Raw genomic sequence first — 20,402 nt, 5'->3', positions numbered from 1 at the left:
GCACCTTCAGTCAGGGTAGGACACAGTGAGAAGACTCTCTGAACTAGGAAGTGAGACAAGATGCCAAATCTGCTGGTGCCTTGATACTGGCCCTTACCAACCTCCAGAACTATGAGAAATGAATGGTCATTGTTTAAGTCATCTACCTATGATATTTTTGTTTTAATAGACTGAATGGACAAAGACAGGCTTGTCTATGTACAGACTTGAGCTTGGTAGAGATCTGGAAATGGATTGAACTCAGATGGTCAGGCTAGTATGGCTGTGGCAAGCACTTTATCTGTTGAGCCATCTCCATGGCCCAGAAGTTGTTTTTGCTTCAGTTTTTGGAGCTCAGTATCTTGTATTTGTTGGCATACATAGCTGAGTATATGGTCTTGACCCATTCATTGTCTTGAATGCATCTCTAGTTTTATTTAGGTCTTTTAAAAGGTTTCTGAAATTTTTTAGATAGGGTCTCATGTAACAGAGACTGGCCTTAAACTGCAATTGAGGATGTCCTTGAACTTCTTGTCCTCCTGCCTCTACTTCATGAGTGTTGGGGTTACAGGTGTGTGTTACCACTCCCAGCCATTCAACATTTAGTTTATGTGTATTTGTGTGTGTGTGGGTGGGTGCATGTGTGCATGTCTGTTCATGAACCTGGAGGTTAGAGGTAGAGGACTGATGTCTTCCTTTTTCCTCCACCTTATTTTTTGAGACAGTTTCACTGAACCTGAAACTCACCAACTTGGCTAGACTGGCTGGCTGTTGAGCCCTATAGATCTTCCTGTCTCTCCCACTCCAGCACTGAGATTATAGGTGCAACTGCTGTGCCTAGCTTTTTTATGTAGGTTTTGGGGGCTTGAACTCCAGTCCTTATATTTACATGGCAAGCACTTTGCCGTCTGAGCCAGCTTCCTAGCCCTTCCTAATGCAGTGCTGAGTACCAAATGCAGGGCTCTGTGTAAGCTAGAACAAGCACTTTACTAACTGAGCTACATCCCTGGCTTCTTTAAGTCTGTTTTTCTGAGTTCTGTTATAGTTTTTGAGTTGTGCTTATAGATATAATTCTTAATGCCTTACTATCTTAAACTGTGGTGTCTTGGTGTGCTGCTCATAATAGTCTGTGTTGTTGTGATTGGGACCACCCTTCTTTAATTGTGCAAAAGTACAACATTGTGATCCTGGGAAGAAAGAGAAATTATTTAAATATTGTATCTAATAGACTAAGTGATTTTTTTTTGTTTTGCTTTTTTTTTGTTTGTTTTTTGAGACAGAGTCTCTCTGTGTAGCCCTGACTGTCCTAGAGCTTGCTATGTAGATCAGGCTTACCTAGAACTCACAGGGATCCTTCTGCCTCTGCCTCCTGAGTGCTAGGATTAATGATGTGTGCCCCCATACCCAGCAGTTTATGTTGTTTGTTCAATATTTTTAGTAGTATTCTAAGGTAAATAGGATTTCTTATTTACAAGAAAGGAGATGAAATTCAGTAAACTAAGTCAGCTATCAGTAGCTTGAGATGAGAGCTCAGAGCTCACTCTTCAGAGATCATGCTTTCTCCACTCCCAGCTGTTCCTTAGTGTAGTTACACATTTCAGGTCTTGTGTGTCAGTGGGTTTCCATGGCTTCTTTGGCTCTGTCTACCTTGATTTAATCTACATGGATTCTCTGTGTGAGTAATTCAAGGATTCTCAGAACGACTGATGCTTAAGAATGTATCCTGCTTGAAGAAGAACATCTAGTCTTTCCTCCCCACATCTAAAATTTATTTATTTAAAATATTTAAAAATTTAAAAATTTTATGTGTGTGTTTTGCTTGCATGTATGTATGTGCATTGTGTGTGTCTGGTGCCTGCGGAAGTTAGAAGGGGATTTCAGATCCCCTGGAACTGGAGTTAGAGATAATTGTGAACTGCCATGTGAGTGCTGGGAATTGAACTGAGGTCCTCTAGAAGAGCAGCCAGTGCTTCTAACTGCTGAGCCATCTCTCCAGCCCCCTAAATTGTGTGTGTGTGTGTGTGTGTGTGTGTGTGTGTGTGTGTGTGTGTGTGTGTGTGTTTAAAATGAAGCAACTATAACTGTTTTAAATAGTAAGTTAGCTCTGGATTTGTTGGACCGTCTTTCTCACTCAAGCTTTCACTGTGTTCTTGGAGGATGGACCCTGGGAATGACTGGCTAGAAATGAATGAGTGAAGAAGGCATTCGAACTGCATTTCAGTGGTAAGAAGAGATTCTTTTAGCCTTTATAATCTGCATGGCTGCTCTGGCTAGTTGGCTGGTTTTAAGCTAGTACTTAATGTTTCTCTATCAGGGACTTAAGGTTCTTTTTTCTCTTTCAGTAGAGAACATTATAATGGGGGAGGATTTTTTTCCTTCTCAGAGTTGTTAGGGTTGTGGGAGACAGATGGGTATGTAAGGCAGGGTCAAAGAAAGGTAGGAAAGGTGTTGTGGAATATTAGCTGAAGATGTGTTACATTTGTTTATGCTGTGGAATATTTGTTTAATGATGCAAAGATGTGTTGCATTCTTTTATGTTGCATTTGTTTAACTCTGTGAAGCTGTGTTACTTTGTCTGCCTAAAACACCTGATTGGTCTAATAAAGAGCTGAACAGTCAATAGCTAGGCAGGAGAGAGAAATAGGTGGGGCAGCCAGGCATAGAGAATAAATAGAAGGAGAAAAAGAGAAGAAGGAGGAGTGAGAAAAGGAGAAGGAGAGGAGGGTTGTTTAGGGTCCTAAATAACACAGAGCTGCTACACTTAACGTTCTTTGTTCTAACTCTACTAGGCTGCTTGCTGTTCTCAAAGCATAGCAGGTCGTGTGTGTGTGTGTGTGTGTGTGTGTGTGTGTGTGTGTGTGTGTGGTGTTTGTGCATGTGTTCGCTTGCACATGTGGAGGCCAGAGGAAGGTGTAGAGTGTCTTTCTTTCTCCCTCCTTATTTCTTTGAGGCAAAGTCTCTCCCTAAATGTAGAGCTCCTAGCTAGGCTGACAGTCAGTAAGCCCCAGTAATCCTTCTGTCTCTGCCTTCATAGTGCTGGGGTTACAGGCTTGTGTGAGACACTCCTTTTACTGGGTGCTGATACTGAATTCAGGCCCTCAAAGTTACAGAGCAAGTGCTCTTGACCACTGAGCTAACTTTCTAGCCCATAGGACTTTCTGTATCTCGAGTCTCTGTACTTTCTCTTCCCCCAGTGATATCTTTCTCATTTTTCCTGCCCTGTGTGTTCATAAGCTTCCTTCAAGACCAAGTTGCACATCACTTTTTACTGTTACTATCTTTGGTCTCCTTTTAGAATATAGGAGGTCATATTCACTTTTGTGCCTTCATATCACTTTATATGGCCCTTTGTTATACTGTGATTATTTATGTACCTGTCTGTCTTCCTCCCCACATCTTGTACATCTTTTATTTTTTAATCTTTAATTGGCAGTGTTACTATGTAGCTCAAGATGGCCTCACTCTTGGGGTCCTCTCAGCCTCCTAAATTCTGGTGTATTAGTCAGGGTTCTGTAGAGGAATAGAACTGATAGGATGTGTGTGTGTGTGTGTGTGTGTGTGTGTGTGTGTGTGTGTGTGTGTATGTGTGTTTGTGTGTTTGTGTTTGTATGTAAATATGGATTTATTATAGTAGCTTACAGGCTGTGGTCCAGTTAGTCCAACAATGGCTGTCTCCTGACAGACGTTCAAGAATGCAACAGTTGTTTAGTTCACGAGGCTGGATATCTCAGCTGGTCCTCAGTATACATTGGAATCCTGAAGAAGTAGCTTCTAATACCAGTGAAGGAATGCCTCAGCTGTAGGGTAGATGAACATGCCAATGAGAATGAAGGCAGGCAGACAAAAAGCCAAAGCTTTCTTCCGTATCCTTTATACAGGCTGCCACAAGAAGGTGTGGTCCAGATTTAGAATGGATCTTCTGACCCTACATGATCCAGTCAAGAAAAATTTCTCACTAGTGTGCCGTGCTGCTTGCGTTTTAGTTAATTCTAGATGGAGTCAAGCTGACAACCAAGAATAACCATCAAATCTGGGATTTCACATGTGTACCATGCCCATCCATTTTGAACTTCTTAAGATCAAGAAGGTGAATTTTCTCTATTTTGTGCAAGCTGAGGGTCTTAGGGGGACCATTATTAGTTTGAATAGTTAAATTCACCACACAGTAATGTAATGATGTCCAAACTAGAAGTAGACTATTGTATCTTACGCACTTCCATAAGCTGACAAGATTCTTCTTCTGTAATTCATTGCAGTGTCCATCACCATTGTAGTGTATGGCCCCACAGCCCTTCTGCACATCTTGTAGTTGCTGATGTCATTTTTGCCTGCTTTGCTTTACCTTGCCTTTTACCCTGTGCTGTTCTTCCAAGCTCTTGAACCTGACCCAGGGAATGTGTTGGGAGGAAATGCCAGGGATGAGCCTGTCTTGGCAGCTGGACCTTGTGGTTCACAGGTTTGGCCCTTGGGGGCTGTGCAAGGTGAGAAAATGGAAAGGAACAGATTCCCTGTAACAGCAGACAGGAAGTCCTCTAGAGCAGTGCTGCCTTCATGTTTGCAGCTGCAGCGATGAGGCACTCTCCCTCCTGGTTTGCTCTGGGATTTCTCAGAGGGCTGACAGTCCGAAACAGTCTGACACCTTTGTTGTTGTTGTTGTTTTGTTTTTCAAACAAGGTCTCACTCTGGCCTAGGCTGTCTTGAAACTTGGAGTCCTCCTGCCTCTCCTTCCCAGAGTGCTGGGATTAGAGACATGTGCCATAACACTTACTCATAACACTTATTTTTCTAGCATTGTCAGGTAATAAACTATGAGATTGTCTCATAGTGAACACAGGTTCACAGTGGGCAGGAAACTAACTCAGGGTCATTTGATTTGTGAACCTGAGGATAGACACTGGCCTTCTAGCTTTGTGCAAATTGTCCTTGTCATTATACCTTGTTTTTTTTTTTTAAAGATTTATTTATTTATTATGTATACAGTGTTCTGCCTACATGCATGCTTGCAGGCCAGAAGAGGGTGCCAAATCTCATTACAGATGGTTGTGAGCCACCATGTGGTTGCTGGGAATAGAACTCAGGACCTCTGGAAGAACAGCCAGTGCTCTTAACCTCTGAGCCAACTCTCCAGCCCCCGTCATTATACCTTGCCTCTGACTCTAGTTTCTTTTCTTTTTTGCTTCTAATTCCTCTGTTGGGCTAGAAAGTGCTTAATAAGGCCATTTTAGAGATGATAAGACCTCCACACTCAGATGTTAAATAACTTAACTGTTCAAATTACATATTAGATTGATTAGTATTATCAGTGCTTATTGGTGAAATTATTAAGGCCACTCCACGTAGTTAAAAGGAGATTTATTTAATGGTGTAACTTACAAGTTAAGGGATAGATAGGTCGCGGGGTCTGGGGAAGGTGTATCGCAGTCCAGCGGTGTTCTCTGGAGCTCTGCTTGGCCCACCTTCACCGTCCAAGGTCCCGGAACCAAGTGAGCGTTCGCTGATCCAGATCTCGGGTCCCCAGGCGCCTCCCTTGGCCCCGCCTTGTAGGCGTGACAGTTGCCGAAGTCTCAATGGGGGTTGGAACTTCCAGAACAAAGCTGTAATGGCTACCCACTACAAGTGCTATCAATAGTTATTGAATAAATGAATGACACAGAACCAGAGACTAGATTCTATGTTTCCTCGATCATACTATACCAAGACCCCTGGAGCCGTTCTTTGAGTAATGTTCTGATTAGCTGGTCTTTGTTGATCTTTTCTTTGGGATTCCCTCATTCTGTAGCTGAAGCTGTGTGCACTCTTAGAGACCATCATCTTCCTGAGTGGGCAGGGAAAAAACACTCCACCTACTGAGATTCTTTTTTGGCTACTTGTTTTCTGGAATCTTCATATCATTGTTGACGAGGGTGACTCATAGATTTCACTATGTGATTTTCTCCATTAAGAGAGCCTTTTCCTTGGCCCTAAAAGAAATTAGTTGGTATGTATGGTTAAGACACAGCTGCTGGCAGCTTTACCCAGAACAAAATAGTTCTTTCTTGGTCAGTCCAGATCCTTCAATTTGGTGTTGGTAAATCTCTGTAGTCACTGTTAAGTGCTTTAGGAGAAGCCCTTCAGGTGAGGGTAGAGGTGATCAGAGTTCAGATAGGAGAGATAAGACATATACATAAATGGTAAATGCTTTTTAGTCAATTTTTAATAAAATGCAAACTTAAATTGTACAGTATAAATATTTACACATGTATATTCAATAATTAGGGACTTAGAAGGTACAGTGGAACAATCCTGTGCCTTTAGTATTGTGTGGCATTGGCAAGCTAACAATATAAACTTAATTTTTTCTTTTTAAAACTTTTATTTATTATATTGTACATACACATACATGTGTGTGCAAGCATACTTGTGGAAGTCAGAGAACAGCTTTTGGCAGTCAGTTCTCTCCTTCCACTTTATAGAGGCAGGTTTTCTTCTGTTGTTTCTACTGTGCTGTATTGTGTAGTCCAGGCTGGCTAGCCCGCTAGCTTCTGGGAAATTCTCTTGTCTCTGCTGCCTATCTCCCCATATGAGTGCTGGAACTGCAGATGTTTGCCACACCATCCAACTTTTTTCTTCAAGTTTTATTAGTTCTTTGAGAGTTTTGTACATGTTTTGATATTTACCTCCTCTCTCCCAACTCTTCCCAGATCCACTGCCATTTTCTACCCACCCAAATTTGTGTCTATTTTAAAAAAGCCCTTCAAGACCAAGACTAAATATTCTTGGATGTGTGGTCTTCTAACTGACCATGGTTGACTTACCAAGGGCTACACTCTTAGAAAAAACTGTTCCCCCCTTTCCCAGTTGTTAGCAATTGCCAGTAGGTCTCTGAATAGGAGTAGGATTGTCCAACTTCCATATCCATACTGGCATATGGTATGGCTTGGGCTTTCATAGGTTTTGTATATACTGTCACAACTATTATGAGTTCATATGAGCAGCGGTCCTGCTGTGTCCAGAAGACACTGTTTCCTTGGAGTCACTCACTGCCACTGGCTCTTACACTCTTTTGACTTCTCTTTTGCAGTGATTTCCAAACCTTTGTAAGAGAGGGTACAGAACACACTTTCTATTGAGGGCTGACCATCCTGAAGTCTCTTATTTTCTTATTAACGTTGGCCAGTTTTAGGTCTCTGTGTTAATCATTGTCTACTGCAAATGGAAACTTCTCAGATGAGGGTTGAGAGATGCATTCATCTATGGGTATAATGTGGGTTCTGAGGATTGAACTCAGGTTATTAGGCTTTCATAACAAGCCCTTTTACCCAAGGAGCTGTTTTACTGCCCACCTCCTGCTTTTTTTCTTTGTCTGTAAAAATAGGGACAATAATAGTGATACCATAAGGCTGTGAAGATTAAATGAGATCATGTGCAAAAGGTACAGATATAGTGACTGAGATGTGGTTGGCAGAAAACCATTGGAAGATCTGTTTACCTCATCCTCTTTTAAAGGAAGACCTGCATCTGAAAGGCTGATTAATGTTTTAGGGGGAGAAGAAAGAGAACAGCAAGCTATGAATCAAAGTCAGGTCTTACATTGATTGTGTCAACCTGTAGAGAGCAAGTAGGCACATGAAAGATGCAGGGGAAATGAAGCTAAAGAGATAGAAGTTTGGAATGTATTTAAAAGAAGTGTCTTTGGGCAAGGGTTTCATTTCTTTCTTTCTTTTTCTTTTCTCCCGAGAAGGTTTTCTCTGTGTAGCCCTGGCTGTCTTGGAACTTGCTCTGTTGACCAGACTAGCCTTGAACTCAGAGATATGGCTGCTTCTCCTGCCAGAGTTCTGGGATTAAAGGAATGTGCCACCAATGCCTAGGTTGGGCAAGGATTTCCTTTTCTTTCTTTTTCCTTTTTAAGAGATGAAGTCTCAAGGCTGTTGATGTAGATCAATGGTAGAATGGTAGAATATTTGCCTAGCATGCCTGAGGGCCTGGATTCAAATTCCCAATAAGGTAAAAAAAGGAAAGACAAAAACTGGTTATGGTGGCACATACCTTTTATCCTAGCACACGAGAAGTGGAGGCAGAAAGACCAAGAGTTAGAAGACAGCCTAGACTACATAAAATACTGTCTCAGGAAAACCCAAAAATCTAAGTCAAAAGTAGTAAAACAGAGAGACATTTTAGATGAGCATAGTGACCTATGCTTGTGATCCCAGAATTTAGGAGGAAGTTTGAGAGTTCAGGGCTAGCCTGGGGTTCGTCATGAATTCAAGACCAGCCTGAACTGGGAAATCCTGTCTCCAAAACCCAAGGATTATTGTAGAATACTTCCCTAGAATGTGCAGGGTCCAGGGTTTGATTCCTAATATGTGAATACTTATATAATAGGTCTCACTATGTTGTCCAGGCTAGTCTTAAACCTTTGGGCTCAGGTAGTTCTACAGCCTAGTCTCCAGTGTAGCTGTGTAGATGTAATTCTAAACAGTCTTATTAAATAAGAAACACAGAGCCAAATAAAGAGTTAAAAGCCCAAGAGGTCAGAACACTAGCACAAGCCTTTAGCTTGGCAGCTGCTGCCGTCCTTCCCCTCAGAAAGAGACCTACTTCCTGTGTGTCTGTATTTTTTATTGACTTTCTGTTCTGCCTTCTCATTGGTTCTAAACCCAACCACATGACTTCTTCGTCACTGCCTGTCTATACAGACCTCCAGGTCTCTATGGTTGGTACTTGGATTAAAGGCATGTGTCACCAAGCTGGCTATGTCTTTGAACACACAGACTCTGCCTGCCATGTGATTGGATTAAGGGCGTGTGCTACCACTGCCAGACTTCTGCTAAATGGCTTGCTATTAGCTCTGACCCCCAGGCAACTTTATTTATTAACATACAAATAAAATGTCATCATATAGCTGAGACTACAGGTATATCCCTCTGTGCTCAGCTATGACCAACTGTTTTAAAATCATGCATACACAGTTAAATGTATATAAAGCCTTTCTGGTAGTCTTTAGTGTAGTGTAGTATTGTGACTAAGAACTGAATTCTAGGGCAAGACTGTCCATCTCTGACTGTTCCTTACATTTAAGACTTTCTGGCTCTGCAGAGTCCAGGAAAAACCGATTACTACAGGGAAAACCTTGAACTACTCCATGCCCTGTGAGTCTCCTCTCATGAGATTAGAACTCAGAGCCTAGGCTGGCACAGGTACTATTTCATAAAGGTTTTTCTATCCATAACCAAATTCTGTCCCTAGAAGACTTGTTCATGGCCCAGGACAGCCAGATTTCAGCATCATTTTACTTACTTCAGAACAGAATTAAGTACATTTTTACTGTATGTAAGAGAGAAAGGAAAGGGCTAAGGAGATGACCCAGTGGGTGAGAACACTTGCTAAGCAAGCAAGAGTACCTGAGTTTGAATACATAGCATCCATGTAAAAGCTGGGCATGGGTGAATGTGCCTGTAACCCCTCTGCACGGAGAGGAAGAACAGAGACAAGTGTGTTCTGAGAGCTCCCTGACTGGACAGTCTAGCTGAAACAGCAAGTGTCAAGTTGGGTGAAAGACCCTGTTTTCAAAAATAAGGTGGAGAACAATAGAGAAAGATATCAGAGATTCTCCTTTGGCCTCTGCGTGTGTGTGTGCGCGCACACGTGTACACACACACACACACACACACACACACAGAGAGAGAGAGAGAGAGAGAGAGAGAGAGAGAGAGAGAGAGAGAGAGAGAGAGAGAGAGGCAGGCTGTTGGGCATAGGCACAGACATGCATTGCAAAAATGAGAAAAGGAAGAAAGGAAGAGAGAGTCAGGAATGATGTTGAGCATTTCTACACTATCTTCTCCTTGAGACCCAATCTACTAAATTATTGACCACACAGATGTTGGAAGCAGGAATGGAACTGGGATATTGGTCTGTCTCCGGAGTATTTATCATTTTCCTTTTTTATTTTGATACAGGGTCTCTTTATGTAACCCTTGATATCCTAGAACTCACTATGTAGACCAGGCTGGTCTTGAACCCACTGAGATCTGCCTGCCTCTGTCCTGCAAGTGCTGGGATTAGAGACCCTCTTTTCAGAGTCTTGACAAGAATGATTGTATACTGGTCTCTACCTGGTTCCAATCACAGAGTTAATTTGCAGAGAAATTCTGTGCCAATAGTTTCCCACCTTAATTCTTCTCTGCTGCCATTCTGGGCCTTAGAAAGCTGTTTGGTACGGTAGCACCTGCTGATGCTTCTTTCTTCTTTTTATATGAATAGAGTCTCAGTATGTAGCTCTGGTTAGTCTGGAACTCCCTATGTAGCCCTGGCCGGCCTGGAATTCAAAGAAATCTACCTGCCTCTGCTTCCCGAGTGCTGGGGTTAGAGTTTTAGACTGTTTGGTTTATTTTCTTCCTTTTACATTGTCCAATACACAAAATACAAATGGAGCCTCCGCAGTTCTTTCCAAGATAGAAAATGGAAGAATCAGGCTAAATGGAGGGTTGTTCCAAGAGGATCGAAAGACAAGTTCTTTTATCTTCCAATATCAGCGCCAAAAGAATTACACTAGTTAAACTTTCCGTCTTTGCAGATAAGGAAGGACGTTGACATGTGACAGAGCAGGTCACACAGTTGAAGCTGAAACCCTCCAGAGTCCTAAATTGGCACTTGTTTCCTTCTACCTTGTATCAAGTTGTGGAGACGGCAGTGAAGTATGACCAGCCAGGCCTGTCACTAAGTACAAAACCCAACGGCTGTAAACACAGGAAATGGGCTGGGATGAGGTTCAGAGGGAGCAGCAAACTTTGCCAAGTTAGAAGTGTTCAAGGGTTTCCTGTCCATGCTGTTAACTGTCAGAAATCTCCAGAAAGGAAAAACAAAACAAAACAAAACAAAACAAAAAAACCAAACCACTAAGAATGAGAGTATAGTCAGGCTAGATTTGCCTTCTACATAGGCCAACCTGCTTGTTTTACTGATGAGGAAACCAAGAGTCCCTCCAACAAAGTAGTTTGCCTAACTCAAACACAGAATTTAAGAATACTTAGAAGCTACAGATTTGGTTAAAATCCTTCATTTTAAAGATTAGAAACCTGAGTTTTCTAATCTAAAGATTAGAAATCTGACTCAGAGAGGGCAAGCACCTTACCCAGGGCTACATATTAGACAGTGGCAGAGCCAACACTGTAACTCAAGTCTTCCACTTCAGAGCAGGGTGCTTCCCACTGCTCAGGAAAAAAAAAAAAAATAACTTGGAATGATCACCAGAATCGCTGTTTCAGCCCTGGAAAAGGTACATCAGGTCAGGAAACTGAGTTACAAGCAGGATATGTTAACAGCTAATGAGAGAGCCAAACAAAGCCCGTCTAAAGGAGTCAAATGAACGTGCTCTTGCTTAGGACACTTGGAAAAGCAAGAGGCAATAAATAAACAAAGAAATAAAAATTGTGGCTATTTTAGGAACTCAGAATCCAAGCAAGAACAAGCAAGGCTAACACATTGCCAGGCATTGGTAGTGCAGACTTGTAATCCCAGTATTCGGGAGTGGAGGGGGAGGATGAAGAAGTCAGGGCCATCCTTAGCTACATAGCAAGTTTGAAGCCAGCCTGCTCTACATGAAACTGTTGAAAGTGAAAAGAAGAGAGGAAATAAGGACAAGAGAGGGGAGACGAGAGGAGAGAGGAGAGAGAAGAGGAGGAAGTAGAAAGAGAGAAAGGCAAGACAGAAATGTTAAAGATAATCCTGGTTTACTGTCTCCTTCCTCTGTCATAGGCTACATATTCAGAAAATATCATCTCACAAACATCTCTCAGTTCAGCAGCACACTGTGTTGGTAATTCAGTGACTGTAGACTACTGGGTCCCATTGTCACCCATCTGGCTGGTATGCAGAGGGGTGACATTAACATACTGCCTGACATAACATATACATTTATTTCTCACGTGGCTCCTCAAGGCAAAAATTATGACTTCATTTAACAGATAAACTAAGACTTAGACAAGTCTCTTGCTCATGGTCCTAAACTTATTACTACATATATGTGGCAAATCTAGTATTCAAATGCATATACTCTTATCCAAGAAATTTTTACCAAAAGTTTGCCAATGGTATAATGAATGGATATGGTCCCTGAACTAAAGGAATCTAATTATAAAAATACAATTATCTAATAACTTATTTATTAATTGTTTCTGCTTTTTTAGATAGTATCTTATGTAGCCCAGACTAGCCCAGACTGCCTCAACTTTCCAAATTCTGAAATTCCAGGTACATGTCACCATGCCTAGCTTAATAATTTTCTGATGTGGGAATATATAGCACTTTTTCCTAGCAAGGGTCTCATGTAGGCCAACAAGTCTTGTATTCACTATGTAGCTGAAGATGATCTTGAAGTTCTGACCTTCTTGCCTCTGCCTCCTAGTGCTGGGATTATAGACGTATGACACCACTCAGGGACTAAAGCATGCTAGGCAAGCACTCTACCATTTGAGCCACATTTTCAGTTCTCCACTACACTTTGGAATACATTTTGTTTTTGTTTTATATATTTTTTGATTTTTGTTTGTTTAAGAATGCCTTGTGTTTTGTGTATTGGGGACAAGGTCTCAGTACCCTGGCTGTCCTGGAACTCACCATGTAGTTCCAAGCTGGCTTTGAACTCATGATCCTCCTGTCTCTGCCTTCTTAGTGCTCGTATCACAGGCAGGTGCCACTATACCTGCCTAGAGCTTATACTCTATAACAGTGGTTCTCAACCTTCCTAATGCTGCAGCCCTTTAATACAGTTCCTCATGTTGTGGTGACCCCCAATCATAAAATCATTTTTGCTGCTACTTCATAACTGTAATTTCACTACTATTATGAACCATAAAGTAATATAAGTATCTGTGTTTTCTGATGATCCTAGGTGAAAGGGTCATCCACTTTGATCCCCAAAGGGGTTATGACCCAGAGGTTGAGAACCACTGCTGTATGTTTACCTCTAAACACAATGATATGTCATTTTAATGAGTATTGATAGGGAAGTCAAAGCTATGAAAGACATTACAGGAACAATTGATATTTCTGGGTCACCCATATTATATAGAGACTGTATAGCAGCTAAAAAACTAGAAAGGTCAGAGGAGAAGATCACCTAGGACCAGGCTATTGTAGCTTATTCCTCTAGGGACAGGACCCTGATGACAAAAGATGGGATAGTAGCCAGAGTCCTCCTCTAGCCTTGATCAGGGCATTGTCACCTCTAATCTTCAGAGCCTTCTTATCCAACATCAGCAGTCCTCACTACAGTCCAAGAAGTCACAAGAAGTCAGATGAGACAGTCCTGATCCCATTTGACTTATGAAGAGGATGAGCCCCACAGAGCAGCAGTTATATATTAATAGCTGGTAACAATGTGAGGAAAGGCTTTGGCTTCTACCCTTTCTACTAGGTCACCAAAAAGGAAATCTAAAACATGGTAAAAAGGCGATACTGGGAGGCAGAGCCAGGCGGGTCTCTGTGAGTTCGAGGCTAGCCTGGTCACAGAGCGAGATCCAGGAAAGGCACAAAGCTACACAGAGAAACCCTGTCTTGAAAAACCAAAAAAAAAAAAAAAAAAAAAAAAAGAAAGGCGATACTGAGGAAGAGTTGACTTCAATATTTCTCTGGCCATTGTCTTCTCATTTTACTGTCACATCATCCCACTACCCTTCCTCTCCTACCATACACACATATGGAATCCTGTCTACTTAGGTATACCATGTTCCTTACCTTTGTGTCTCCAGAGGCCAGTTATTCAGAAAAATAATCAGGCACAAAGCCTTGGCTGCTATAAGCCATGTCCTCAGGGAAACATCTTCCTCCATTAGTTCATCCATAGCATACAAATCTGAAATAAGTTAAAGAGAGAAATGCTAAGAAAGGAAAGGCCAGAGTTACACCCATGAGGAGAGAACTTTTTGTTTTATCTTAAATTGGTACCGAAGACAGAATTTGGCCCTAGACTGAGGTCTACCTTTGAATCAACTCCATTGGGATCTTAAGATCTTAACAAGAAATAAACGACTGAAAAAAAATTCCACTATTAATCCACTTGTAAATTCATCTATTCATTCTTCATATTGATATCTATTCATTATACCACCTATGTTATAGTAAGTTCTAGAGCCACACAGTTTTATTAAACTCTGCCTTCAAAAAGTGTATCTTGCATTTTGCACTTCATTGTAGATAAAACCAGCCTTTGATAAATTTTTTTATGTGAACCTGTGTATAATGATAATCTTTTTTTTTTTCAAGTCTTAGGGTATGATTGTGTGAGTTGTATGGAGAAGAGGAATAGATGGAAAGTTGTGTTTTATTTGTTCCCTCGTATTTTTTCATTCATTCTCTTTTTAATTGGAAATGATTTTTTTTTCATACAATATATTCTGATCATGGTTTCCCTTTTCCCAACTCTTCTCAGATCTTTTCCACCTCCACCCATCCAACTCCATGACTTCTTTTTAGAAAACAAACAAATAAACAAACCAGAATTAAAAAAAAAAGACAGAAAAAAAGAAACACACACACACACACACACACACACACACACACACAAAACCCATAAAAACACAAAATTGGAGACCATAATATATACAAAAAGGACCTGTAAGGTAAAATATGCCCAAAGCAATATGAGACAAAAAAAATCCCCCCAAATATCATTGAGTTCATTTTGTGTTGGCCTTCTACTGCTGGGCATGGAGCATGCCCTTAAGTCTGGTTTATATACCTAGTGAACTTCCATTGGAGAAAACTTAATTTTTCTTTGTAAATGGTTGTCAATTGGAGATAACTTCTTTTACTAGGGATAGCAGCTCATGTCCACTTCTTTTTCTCTGCACTGGGACACCATTTGTCTTGGACCCGTGCAGGCCTTATGCTCCCATAGTCACTGTGAGTTCATGTGTGCACCGTTTTTGTTGTGTCAAGGAGATAGTGTTTCCTTGGTGTATCCCCTCTGACTCTTATAATCTTTCAGCCTCTTCTTCTGCATAGCTCCCTGAGCCCTGATGGGGGAGGGGTCTGATGTAGACATCCTATTTAGGACTGAGTGTTCCAAGGTCTCTCACCCTCTGCACATCATCCATTTGTGGGTCTCTGTATTTGTTCCCATGTACTGTAGGAGGAAGCTTCTCTGATGATGGTTGAGTGAGACACCTAAGGATAATGGAATTTTCCCAAGTTCCTGCCCTGAGAAAATTCCTCCCAGAGTCCTGGGAAAGATGCTATATATGTCGTGGGGTATCTGAGGGAAAGGAATCTACGTACACTATGCTCTTTTGTCCGTTTACTTTATTTCTTTATGACAAAACTCTATTTATACAGCTTCAGTTCTGTCTTGACATTCAGCTCTGTGCCCAGTTTTCCTGTCCTCATAGTTTTAGTAAGCTCCTATGCTTTTGACCTGATCTTCATCCTCCGTTCCTTCATCCTCCATCCTTCTTGGATCCTTACCCCTGGCCCTGATAATATCTACAAGAGATCTGCTTTACCCTTTATAGAATCTCTGTCCTCCTCTCCTCTCTCTGGCCATGCGGTTTTGTGTCTGCCTCTGGAATTCTGCTCCAGTCCTTACTGCACCTGGTTATGCAAAAAGCCCTGTTGTCCTCAGTCAATTTCACTGCCATGCCCCTAGGCCTTAAGAAAGGGGATGGTCTGAGCTTCATTTGCACAAGAAACCAAGCTATGTATCTAGGAGCCTGCTTGTTTCCTAGGCTCAGCAGGGGAGGTAGTACCTAGTGGAACAGTATCTGAGAAGCTTAGCTGTTTGCCAAAATGGTCTGGAAGTATTTGGGCACACAAGAATTTCATAGCAGAAGACAGCTGAAATATTAAGGCTCTATAACACCAAATATTCCATGATAAATGGCTTCCCATTTGATGGACCCTTTGCGGGTCAAAGTATAGCTTTAATACACAGCTGAATCTCTATAATATATTCTTGCAGCCCGAAAGAGACACTGATCTATGAGCATAGAAGAATGTCATTGGGAGTCATTTAATTGCTATGTTCCTTTAGCAGAACAATAGTATTTGCCCTAGTATCATGGTCTCAGGTTCTTGGCCATTTGAACAATTTCCCACATGGGTTCCAACTTATGTAGTGGTCCACAAATCCAATCAGATATAGTGGTTGGTTACTCCCACAACATTTGCACCACCATTGTACCAGCATATCATGTAGTCAGGCTACCATTGTAGATTGCAGGGTTTTTGTTTTTTTAACATAGATCTTACTATATAACCCTGACTGGCCTGGAATTCTGTATGTAGGCTACCCTGGAACTCATGACAATCCTACATCAGCTTTCCAAAAGTTGGGATTGTAGGTATGTGCCACCATGCCTAGGCTTTTCCCTATTGATTGCAGGAAACTTTGTTACTATTTTGTTTTAGAGATGTGAGTTAGCTTGTACTCATCCAAAAGTTTATCAGCAGTTCAATAGTGAATAATTTTAAGGTAAAGCAGAATGGGTGCGTCAAAAAAATAATAATTGGGGCTGGAGAGATGGTTCAACAGTTAATAGCATTGGCTGTTCTTGCAGAGGACCCAGGTTCAATCCCAGTACCCATGTGGTAGCTTACAACTATCTGTAACTCCTGTTTTAGGGGGTTTGACTTCCTTTTCTAGCCTCCACAGGCATCGGGTATGGATGTGGTACACATACATATGTATAGACAAATATTCATACACATAAAATAAATCTTTAAAAACATGCCCCATTCTTCTGCTTCAGCCTCCTATCTTTAAGAAATGTGTTTATTTGAAGTTCTGGGGAGCCATCCCAGGGCCTTGTGTATTTCTATCACTTAGCTACAGCCTCAGCTCTTTTTAATTTTTAAGAGAAAATGAGTCTTAAGAGGAGAACCTAAGGGGTTGTTAACCTCAGTGGCTAACAGCACTTTCTGCTCCTCCAAAGGACCCAGATTTGTTTCTTAGCATCCCCTGGCAGCTGGCAATCATATGTAACTCCAGATCGAGTGTTCTGACACTCCATGGCTACCACAAGTACCAGGCATGCATATGGTACACATACATACATTCAGGCAAAATACTCATAAAATAGAAATAAATAATTATTGGAGTAAAAAAAGAACAAGCTAATTGGCAGGCAGGTCTCTGAGTTTGAGGCGAGCCTGATCTACATAAGGAATTCCAGGCCAGTTAGAACTGCATAGTAAGACCTGTCTGAACAAAACAAAACAAAATGAAAAAACAAACTCAAGACAAGCTAGTTTTGCTTTTATCCATGAACTATGTGGTTTGCTTGCAAAATCTTAAATAGAAATTTGCGTTAAGCTATATTTTACAGCTCCAAAAAAATTGTTCCTCCAATAGGTTAAGCAACTGTTTGGGCTAGTATAACAAATTAAAGAGTTCAGGCTGGTCTGGAACTCACTGCAGTGCAGGCTAGCCTCAAACTCACAGCAAACCTCTTCCCTTGTCTTTCCAAATACCGGGATTATAGGTGTTGTTAGAATTCTGCCCTTACTCCAGCTACACATGCACAGTTCAGGGTCTTGTGTCTTACATCATTAGTGGGCGCCGGCGACTATGTGCGCACAGTGTGGTCACACAATCTGCGCCTTAAAAAAGCTGGACGCAGACCCCACCCTCTCTCTCTCTGCTCTCTCTGCTCCCCTCCCCCACCATCTTTCTCTCTCTGCCCTCTGCACATGCTCTTTCCCAGGCCTGGTCCTCCCCCATCCCTCTTCCTCCTAATAAAGCTCTCTGTAACTAGGTAGTTGTGACCGTGGCTCATGACCTTTCTGTCGGTAACTAGTGCCGCCACCAGCGCCGCTTATCAGACCTTTTAGATGTGAGCTTCCATGCCTGGTTTGGCTTGAGTCAGTTTAGTTTATATATATAAATTAGCAGAATATGTCTTATGTGTCCAAATTCTCAATCTGGAATAGGGCCTTGTTATGTTTATTTTCCAAAAAGGTTTATCTTATTCTAAGCTCTAACTCATATTAATTCCTGTTCTTAGCAACAGTTCTGTGTCTCTAAATCTTCAGTTCTACCTTTGATGTAGATTCTATTTACCTATTCTGTCTTAGCTCCCTTAATTCTTTTCCAAAACATTTATTATCTACTATGTGCTTAAGTAGAGACAGATGCAAATCTGGTTCTTGCTTTGACCTTGTCTTAGTTACATTTTTATTGCTGTGAAGAGACACCATGACCAAGGCAACTTATAAAAGAATGTATTAAAATGGAGTCTTGCTTACAGTTTCAGAGCAGTGGTGAGCCCATATTCATCATAGTGGGGAGCATGGTGACAGGTAGGCAGGCATGGCTCTGCAGCAATAGTTGAGAACTTACATCTGATCCATCAAGCAGGAGTCAGAGACATACACAGACACACACACTGGGCCTGCCTAGCAGGGGCTTTTGAAATGTCAAAGCCCATCTCCAGGGACATATCTCCAACAAAGCTACGCCTTCTAATCCTTTCAAACAGTTCCACCAACTAGATACCAAACATTCCAATATATGGGCCTATGGGGGCCATTCTCATTCAACTACCACAGACCTTTTAGTTTTAGATGGGCAATTGTAACAAAAGAACATGGTAATAATCAAATGTTTATTATATGTTGTACTCTAGTTGAAGTACTTTGTACATACAAATTAATTTGTTTAATTCTCACAACCCTATGAAATAGATACTATTTTCTCATTTTACAGATAGAAACAGAGGCAGAGATCAAATAAATGTTCTAGATTATAATAAAGAAGCACAAGGCCTTTAAGAGCATAAACATAGAATAGGGATTCACATGAGGCAATCAGTGGGTGCTAAAGGGCTGTTTTTGTCTTGAGACAGGAGCTAGACTTGTATCCTAACCTGATGTCAAACTTGTGACAGGCTTCCTGCTTCAGTTTTTGAAGGTTTTGAATTATAGGTATTCACCACCATACTTGATATGCAATAGCTACTATTGTATGAAATTCTTTGTAATAACTATTATAGGACTTGAGAATTCCATCAATGAAGATGTGTTTTAGAAATAAGATTTTGCAGGCTGGGGAGATGGCTCATTGGTTAAGAGCACTTATTCTTCCAGGGGACCCAAGTTTGTTTCCCAGCACCCATGTCAGACATCTTACAACCACCTGTAACTCCAGGTCCAGGGATTCTGCCTCTCACTTCTGGACTCTCTGGGCACCTGCATACACAGACACATAAATCAATAAATCTTCAGAAAAAATAAAGGTTTCACTGAAATGATTATAGATTGACATGGAGTTTTAAGTAGTATGGAGATATCATTGGGAAACATTACAGTTTTTCTCCACAGTATCATTTTGGAAAAACTTTGATATAATATTACTACCAGGGTATTGGCATTTATATACACTCTACTGATCTTGTTCAGGTTTCCTGGAGAAGGAGAAAGAGAAACAGAGAGAGAAAGGAGAGAGAGAGGTGGGAGGAGAGAGCTGCAAAGGATTTTATTCAGCAGAACAAAATCCAGTAGATTTAAATTTCAGGAAAATTATTACTTCTTGATAAGGGATGAGTCTGAATGAAACAGAAACAGATACAGAGGGATCATTGAGCAAACTACTGTGGTTATCTAGGGCACTGAGGCCTCAACTAAGCTCTCTTGATAGGGATGTGCTTTCCTATAGAGGCATGACCTTCCGAAATCAGTTCCGACTGGTGGGGATGAGAAAGCAGGTCTGTGAGGAGGCTCAGGCACACTTCACTCGGGAGGCATTCTGCAGTATACTGAGAAAAGCCATGGAAAATTCACTCTTAAGCTGCAGCTGCTTCTTAGAATTATCGAAGCTTTTCAACAGACATTCTTGGCTGTCTTCTCCTAGGAGAAGATGAGGGTCCATTTACCTCTTATTGTTTGAATAGAAGTTTGTGTGGGATAGAAAAATAATGTGAATTTCTCCCTAGTTCTTGTCTCTTGTGGAATTTAGTATAGACTATAGTCTCTGGTGAGCTAGTGAGCAGCACATCTCGGAGATTTGGGACCGTCTTCTTGTTGCTATGGAAACTGGAATCTGCATTGTTTTTACCCCATGCTGTGGTGTGCTTGATTCCTCAGTATTAATGTCATTGTGCTTTTGGTGCTATTGTGACTGGGACTTGATAGTTGTTGGAACCAGACTCATTTCTGAACCTGGAAGGGGTATAATCTTAGCTGGTCCACTGATGGGTTAAACATATTTTGTGGGCACTGTGCAAAGTCCCTAACTGGGCTAGTCCTTAGGTCCCTAACACTTTGATAAAACTTTTCCCAGTAGACATCTGTCTTGAGTTGTCTTTAATTATGTTTTTGGCTATCCCAGTTTCTGATGAGTGCTGGCTAGGGCACAAGAATGTTGGGTCAACCTCCAAGTCAGAGAACTTGGGGTGGTTTTTGAACAAGTGTGTTGATTTAATTCCTCTGGGGCTGGCTTGTTTCTTGGCATA

At 41.3% G+C, this 20,402-nt stretch overlaps 1 protein-coding gene and 1 long non-coding RNA gene across 6 annotated transcripts in view; one reads left to right on the top strand and one right to left on the bottom strand.

Annotated features, from left to right (window-relative positions):
* Positions 1–20,402, top strand: part of Stim1 (stromal interaction molecule 1) — a 181,457-nt gene that overhangs the window by 72,064 nt on the left and 88,991 nt on the right. The gene's annotated exons all lie outside the window — the stretch shown is intronic.
* Positions 19,010–19,951, bottom strand: LOC131916347 (uncharacterized). Its single transcript, XR_009380538.1, has 2 exons — positions 19,824–19,951; positions 19,010–19,140 (listed from the first exon to the last, which is right to left on the bottom strand). It is a non-coding gene; the product is annotated as an uncharacterized LOC131916347 (long non-coding RNA).

This window comes from Peromyscus eremicus, chromosome 1 (assembly GCF_949786415.1).
Source record: "Peromyscus eremicus chromosome 1, PerEre_H2_v1, whole genome shotgun sequence".
Taxonomy (NCBI): domain Eukaryota; kingdom Metazoa; phylum Chordata; class Mammalia; order Rodentia; family Cricetidae; genus Peromyscus; species Peromyscus eremicus.
This window is presented reverse-complemented; position numbering and strand designations above follow the sequence as displayed.